The sequence below is a fragment of the Solanum verrucosum genome, unplaced genomic scaffold (genome assembly GCF_900185275.1).
Source record: "Solanum verrucosum unplaced genomic scaffold, falcon-dt-bn FXZP01000235.1, whole genome shotgun sequence".
NCBI classification, from domain to species: Eukaryota; Viridiplantae; Streptophyta; class Magnoliopsida; order Solanales; family Solanaceae; genus Solanum; species Solanum verrucosum.
The window spans coordinates 3,358,709-3,366,877 of NW_026019948.1; the positions used below are offsets into that span (position 1 = coordinate 3,358,709).

Genomic DNA, 8,169 nt, shown 5'->3' on the forward strand with positions numbered 1-8,169 from the left:
TATCATCATCAATACTACTAATTTATTTGACCTTTTTTCTTAATCTTCATCTCATCATTAATGTTATTTATATAATTTTCTTAAATCACTTATTTTTTCTTTTTTAACTCTTTTATATATATAAAAGTTGGATATGTAAATGATGATGTCACATTTCTTAGAAGCTAAGATTACTATTTATCTAATTTCTCCAAATTTAAAAAAAAAAATGAAGATATCATACGCAAATTTATGGTTAAACTTAAACTATTTGATTCTCGAAAAATAAAAAGTCTCACATAAAATGGGACAAACCAAGGATAACTCTCAATTAAATTTATTTCACTTTTTATTTTCCATTTTTAACATAATTTTTCAAGTTGGATTTCTAGGAATTCTATAGTAGACCCATTTAAATTTTACTTTTTTGTTTTAAATTAGAGAACTTAGCCGCACTTCGCGCGATCATTTAAATTAAATATTTTTGATTAATTTTATATTTACTTTGTTGTTTAATCGTAATATTATTATTTGTCTTAATAATATGAAGATTGTGAAAAAAAATAAAGCTTCACAAATTTTACATCTATTAAATGAGGAAGAATATATTTTTTATCAAATAAATTAAAATATATTTGCTAATAACAAATTCTTCCATTGCATGAAGTTCATCCTTTAATATATAATATATATTTCGGTCTACCATTCTCCTTAAATGTCTAAGAAATATCTCATAATGTCAAATAAGACTGTAATACTCCCTCTGTCCCTAATTACTTGTCCACTTTTAAATTTACACATTTATTAAGAAATCAATTAATGACATAGTGAGTTTATCATTTTACCCCTATTAATTATGAAGTAGATGAAAAGTTCTGCAATTTTCAAAGTAATTAGTCATTTAATTGAGGGTATAATAGGTAAAAAAATATTCTTTCTTGATTTGTCAAAATGGACAAGTAATTAGAGACAACTATAAAAGGAAAAGTAAACAAGTAATTAGGGACAGAGGGAGTACTAAACAAATGCATCAACAAATGAAATTTATATTTAAAAATATATTGAATAATGACGTAATGATACCTTAATAGAATTTCCTATCCATTTACAAAAAAAAAATCTTCACCCTTTCAATTTCGTTATATCTTCTTATTTAGTAGAAGAATCATCATTTATTATATTCTACTCCACCTTAATTTGTACCATCAGAGTTTTAAGAATAAACATTAAATTTTAAATCGAAATAAAAATTCATTGAAAAATGACAGAAAAAATAATAATAGTATATGAAAATTAAAATAAGGTGCAAGAAAAGCCTTTTCACGATAATTTTTTGAAATATATTGACAACAATTAAAATGAAGCTGTTATTTTATCTTTAAAATTAAGTTTGATTGAATTGAATTAGTACAATGAGAAAAAATATTAAACTAATAACTTTTTCATGTTATTAAATGCTTTTTTTTTTAATTGAGTAGTAGATTAAAAGTTCCGAATTAGGATATTAAAATAATATCTTACTCTCTCCTTAATTATTATGGTATTGCAAACATTTATTTTCCTTAAATCGTGATTCATTTTCCATTTACAGTTATATCCAATTAATTTCTAATGTATTGAATGTGGTTATGGGATATTGAAATAATATCTTTATTTTTCCTTAATCATAATAAAATTATAATTTAACATTTATTTTTCTGAAATGATAATTTTGTTTTAATTCCTAGAACATGTTGTTTACTATATTGAATGTAATTATAATAAAACATATTGTATTTAGTATGACAAAAGAACTCAAAAATTGGAGAAATTAGATAAATAGTAATCTTAACTTCTAAGAAATGTCACATCATCATTTACATATCCAACTTTATATATATAAAAGAGTTAAAAAAGAAAAAATAAGTGATTAAACAAAATTATATAAATAACATTAATGATGAGATGAAGATTAAGAAAAAACGTCAAAAAAATTAGTAGTATTGATGATGATAAAAGTTAAATAAATCATTTTTTCTATTATTAAAATTTTTAACATAAAATTTCCAATCTTTTAAAATTAAAAATAAATGTTAAAAAAAATTGAGGCAATAATTATTTTAAAGAAAAATATAACCAAAATTGTCAAAAAAAATTAATAAACATAAATAACTATCTATTAGTAAGAATGGTGTCACTACATTTTCTATTTTAACTTTATTGTTACGTATGGATAGAAACTTTTACAAGAACAAATGATCCAAAAATTTAAAAATAATGATTCCTTAAATGGTGATTCCTTTTCCATTTACAGCTTTTCAATTAATTTTTAATGTATTATATATGGTTATGGATATTGGAATACTAATTTTATCTTTCCTTAATCATAATAAATTATATTTTAACCTTTGTTTTTGTGAAATGATAATTTTCTTTTCATTCGTACAACATATTGATTAATATATTAAATGTAATTATAATAAAACATGTTGTATTTAGTATGACAAAAGAATTCAAAATTTTTAAAAATTAAATAAATAGTAATCCTAACTTCTAAGAAATGTCACAAATATATATATATATCTCTAAGAAAATGATATAAATTACATTAATGATGAAATGAAGATTAAGAAAAGAAGTAAAACAAATTAATAATAATATTGATGATGATAGGAGTTAAATAAATCATTTTTTATATTTTGTAAATTTTCAATATAAATTTTTCAGTCTTTTAAAATTAGAAAATGCTAAAAAAATTAAACTAAAACTAAAATCGAGGCAACAATTATTTTAAGGAAAAAATAACAAAAAATGTCAAAAACATTGATCAGAATAAATAAGTATCTATTGCTAAGAAGGTGTCACCCCACATTTTCTATTTTAGCTTTATTATTACATATAGATAGAAACTTTAAGATGAAGAATGATCCAAAAATTTTAAAAATAACAAATCAATTATGTAAAAATACATGTGTAATTCTTATAAAGTTATAATAACTAATTTCTTCAAATAAATAATTAAATGAAAGAAAAAAAGTAATTAAGAAAATAATATAAATAACACTAATTATGAGATTAATAGCATTGATGAGGAAAGGAACTAAATATGATCATCTTTTTAAATTCTTTTTTAAGAAAATATATATAAACTTTAATTAAAGATAAATAAGAAAAAAAACTTTAATTAAAGATACAAAAAATCAAGACAAAATAAAAGAAGAAAGAAATTAGAAGAATAATGAGGTTGAAAGAAATAATATCTAATTTTCTCTCTTTTCAAATCACAAAATAAATTTTTGCTTGTTCTCCTCCTAATTTGATACGAATTCCATAAATAGAATGATTTTTTCTCCAAATAATTTTTCTTACCCTTTGAAACACTAATCAGGCTTCTTATAAAATTCTCAACCACAATGAATTTTCTCTCCTTGTAGGAGGAATAAACATTTTTTCAAAAAGTCTTTTATTTTGAAAAGAATTTTTTGTTACATAATCTCTTTCTTTACATCAATGTCTTCACAAGAATAATGAGATATTCTCTCTTTCTCTTTTGTTAAAAAAGTCACATGACCTAGAAATTTGATGGACATCTTAGCGACAAAAGTTGATACCATATATTGATCATTATCGTCAGAAGAAGAAGAGCCAAAGTGAAGAAATTTGTTCTTATTTGTTACAAATGCTCAACTATTTTGTTTTTATTTTATAGGCTAAATAATTATAAACAGTTATAAAAAATGAATAGTTTTTATCTTTTCATCTTCCATTTTCATTTACTTAAATCTATATTAGTGTAATGGATGTTATAAAGGGCATAATTAATCGGGTATGACATAAATACTCTTTTTTAAAATACAAATAAAAAATACAAAACAAAGATAAAATGTCAAAAAAAGGAAAAAAAAGATGAATACAAATACTGGTCATAGAGAGATGCCACATCAAATTGTCAATATTCAGCTTTATATATACATATATAGGTTCATGCCCTTAGATGTTATTTTATTACTTTAGCTGACATCGAGATTTTTGTAAATCTGATATCTACTTTGGAACATTTTATAATGTGGCATAGGCTGACAATTGAAATCATAAATTTAAAATAATAAAATTTAATTTATTATAATACTAATATCAATATCATAAATATATATATATATATATATATCATTTAAAAAATATATAAAAAGTATTATAAATTGTAATAATTAACCGCTTTTTAAAAAAAAATCATATAACTAATTTGATTTACACTCCAAAATTCATAGGTGTCACATAATTTACACATTAATTCTTCATTACTTAATATATGTAATTATATCAATGACATATAAATTGAAATTAAAAAATACATATTTTATTTGAAAATCACGTAATAGTACTATAAGGTATAATAATTAACAACTTAACATATTTTAAAATTTTAGTTCACTCTCCGAATTCCATATGTCTCATGTAATTGAGACAGAGAAAAACATATATTGGTTTAAAATTAATAAAAATATTATAAATTATAATAATTAACAACTTAAAATTTATAAAAAAAATCCTTTAAAAATTTTTAGTTGGCTCTCCAAATTCAATCGGTATTACAATAATTAAAACATAGAAATTAACATAGATTGGACTCCTGCTGACATTTATGTTTCCTTTTTCTAAATTTTTTCTTTTATACTTTATATAAATAAATTTTTTTATGTAAAAAGTATTATAAATCATAATAATTAATAGCTTAAAATATTTCAAAACATATAAAAAGTTTTTGTTAAATTTCAAAATTTCATCTATACCGCATAAATTGGGAGAAATATAGATATATAGATATTTTAAGTTGCTAATTATTGTGAGTTATAGTATGCTTTATGTAATTTTCATATATATTACTCGGTCCTGATTTATGTGATACAAATGAAATTTCAAAAGTCAATGAATTTTTTATAAGTTTTTTTTATATTAACTTGTTAATTATTGTGATTTCTAATATATTTACGTAAAACATACTCTAAATACAAATAATTAGCAACTTAAAATATATAAAAACATACTAAAAAATTGATTAACTTCAAATTTCATATATACCACATAAATTAAAACAGAAACAGTAACATATATTGGGCCCCGTGCTGGCACGGGGTCCCATATCTAGTATATACTTATATACTTATATATAAGAGTGAGTTTATGATGGGACATTTGAATGTCCCATCATAAACTCCCTATATAATATTCTACTTATAAATTATTTTTTCTACTATATAATATATATAATATATATTTATTTTCTAAGGGAGTTTATATAATATATAATATAATATAATATATAATAATATAATATAATAAATCATTTACAAATGACTTAAATTATTTAATATTTAAAATTCTACCATAAAATAGGTTGACTCTCAAAATTCTATCCGGGTCACATATATTGAGACAGAAAAAATAACATATATCATTTTAAAATTATCAAAAAAGTATTAAAAATAATAATAATTAACAACTTAAAATATGTGGAAGACATTTTAAAAGGGTTAATTTTGTAATTTTATCCATATCACATAAATTAGGAAGTTATTTGAAAGTTACATAAAAATATTATAAATCACAATAATTAATAACTTAAAAAAAAATAATTTAAAAAGTGCAAATTTGGATGACCCTTCAAATTTCATTTGTGTCACATAAATTGAGAAAACAAAAATAGCATATATTGCGTCCATTTTAATTTATTTGTCTTAATTTTTTTTATATTTACAAATTGCGTAAAAATACTATAAATCATGATAATTGACAACATAAAATATGTTTTGAAAAAGATACAAAAAATTGCACTGATTCTTGAAGTTAATCTATCGTAAAAATACTATAAATCATGATAATTGACAACATAAAATATTTTAAAAAAATATACATTTAAAAAATTTCGATTGATTCTTGAAATTAATCTATCGTTAAAATTTATGTATAAAATACAATAAATCATGATAATTGACAGCTTAAAATATTTATTAAAAATGCACAAAAAAAGAAATTGACTGATTCTTAAAATTAATCTATCAATGTCACATAAAATGAGACAAAAGTAGTAATATGTATTATTTAATGTCAAATTACTGAAAACTACGTAAAATGTATTGTAAATCTTAACAATTAACAACATTTGATTAACTCTTGAAATTTTATCTATGCTACATACATTGAGACAAGTGGAGTAATATATATTAAGTATTTACAAATTACGTCAAAATATTATAAATTACATTATTAACAACTTAAAATATTTACAAATCATATTAAATTTAAATAACTCACTATATTTTATCTGTGTCACATACATCAGGACAAAAAATAATAGTTATTGGGCCCGTGCCTAAGAGAGTTTATGCCCAAGTATAATATATAATATTCAATGACTCTCCAAATTTCATTTGTGTCACATAAATTGAGACAACAAAAATAACATATATTGGGTCCATTTTAATTTATTTGTCTTATTTTTTTAAATTTTTTATATTTAAAAATTGCGTAAAAATACTATAAATCATGATAATTGACAACATAAAATATGTTTTGAAAAGATATAAAAAATTCCATTGATTCTGGAAGTTAATCTATCGTAAAAATACTATAAATCATGATAATTGACAACATAAAATATTTCAAAAATAAATACATTTAAAAAAATTCGATCGATTGTTGAAATTAATCTATCGTTAAAAATTATGTATAAAATACAATTAATCGTGATAATTGACAACTTAAAATATTTATTAAAAAACAGAAAAAAAAATTGACTGATTCTTAAAATTAAATCTTGATACACAACATAAAATTGTTCAAAAATGTTGTATGTGGGTAGTCTTATTGTGCGTCAAAGAAAGTACATGTTTGTGATAAAAAAACTTATTCCTTTATCCACGCAAACAATCGCTTCAAAAACTTCGTTATTAGCCCCAAAACATACCATTTATGTTATTGGGCCCGTGCATAGCACGGGCAACAAAATCTAGTATATAAGACAAGAGTAAGTGAAAAGAAAAACATTCAATAATAAAGAAAAATCACTACTACTATATTGTGCGTCTCTTTCTCTCCTTTTCTTCTTATCATTTTATTTTACTACACATATTTTATTTTATAACAAATAGTATATTTTTATCCTAAACTCAGTTGGTTTGAAAGGTGGTTCTCCACTCGGATGATCCTAAAGTTCCTCCATCGAACTGGAGTACAGAATCATCCCCAAAGATCTTGATCAAAGCATGCATATCTTCTCAATATCTCTTAAGTCGAGTTAGTCGCATATGGCTTGTCTAATGCGGTTTACGTTTTCGGTGTGGTTTACAGGCTATTACACAGTACAAAGTGTTTACCACAGAGTACTCACGCGAAGGCAAAGGTTATAGCGGTTACGGGTTATCTTGGGATTTAAAAATAATAACAATAGCATATTCAGTAAAATTTAACAAGTAAAGTGTGAGGAAGGTACATAAACCTTAAGTTGTTTTTGAAAGACCATCGACTCAAATCCGGGGGAAAAAAAGGAAACATAAATTAGGTACATAACAAAAAGAGTAAAGGAATCCGTGCAAAGACTACCAAATAGAAGTTAAAACAACAATAAAATCAATAATCAAAACACAATAAACAACATACTAAGATAGTTATTAAAAATAATAATGAAAATAAAAAACAAAGATAAAAATTTATGAAATTTGTATCTAAAACAATTCATATTTGTGTGACGGTAAATTATTTAACTAAAAACAAAATTATTTTTAATTTTACTAAATGACATTTTTTCAAGAGGAAAATGGATCGAGGAAGTAGTGTTGCTAAAAGGTTAATTTAATACATTCTAATCCCTTTATTTTGGTTTGTTTTATTTGTTACGTTGCACTTTAATCCAATGTTTAGTTTGATCATCTATCTATAATTAAAGAAAGGATTCCTATCAACACTTCCGTTATCGTCCAGCGGTTAGGATATCTGGCTTTCACCCAGGAGACCCGGGTTCGATTCCCGGTAACGGAATTTTTTACAAAATTTAAAGATATATTAAAAGATCTATTCTTCTTTTCTACTCTCGATCTATTTTAAAGTATTTTTATTTTTATCTCAATTTAGTATTAAGGTTAATAGTTTATCGTAAGTCTTTGTGGAAGGATATCTGCGTATACTTATGTGTGCATTTGAAAACAACACCATTCT

At 22.5% G+C, this 8,169-nt stretch overlaps 1 non-coding gene across 1 annotated transcript; it reads left to right on the forward strand.

Moving 5' to 3' along the window:
* The first annotated feature begins 7,920 nt into the window (after positions 1 to 7,920).
* On the forward strand, positions 7,921 to 7,992 carry TRNAE-UUC (transfer RNA glutamic acid (anticodon UUC)). Its single transcript has one exon. It is a non-coding gene; the product is annotated as a tRNA-Glu (tRNA).
* Positions 7,993 to 8,169: the final 177 nt, after the last annotated feature.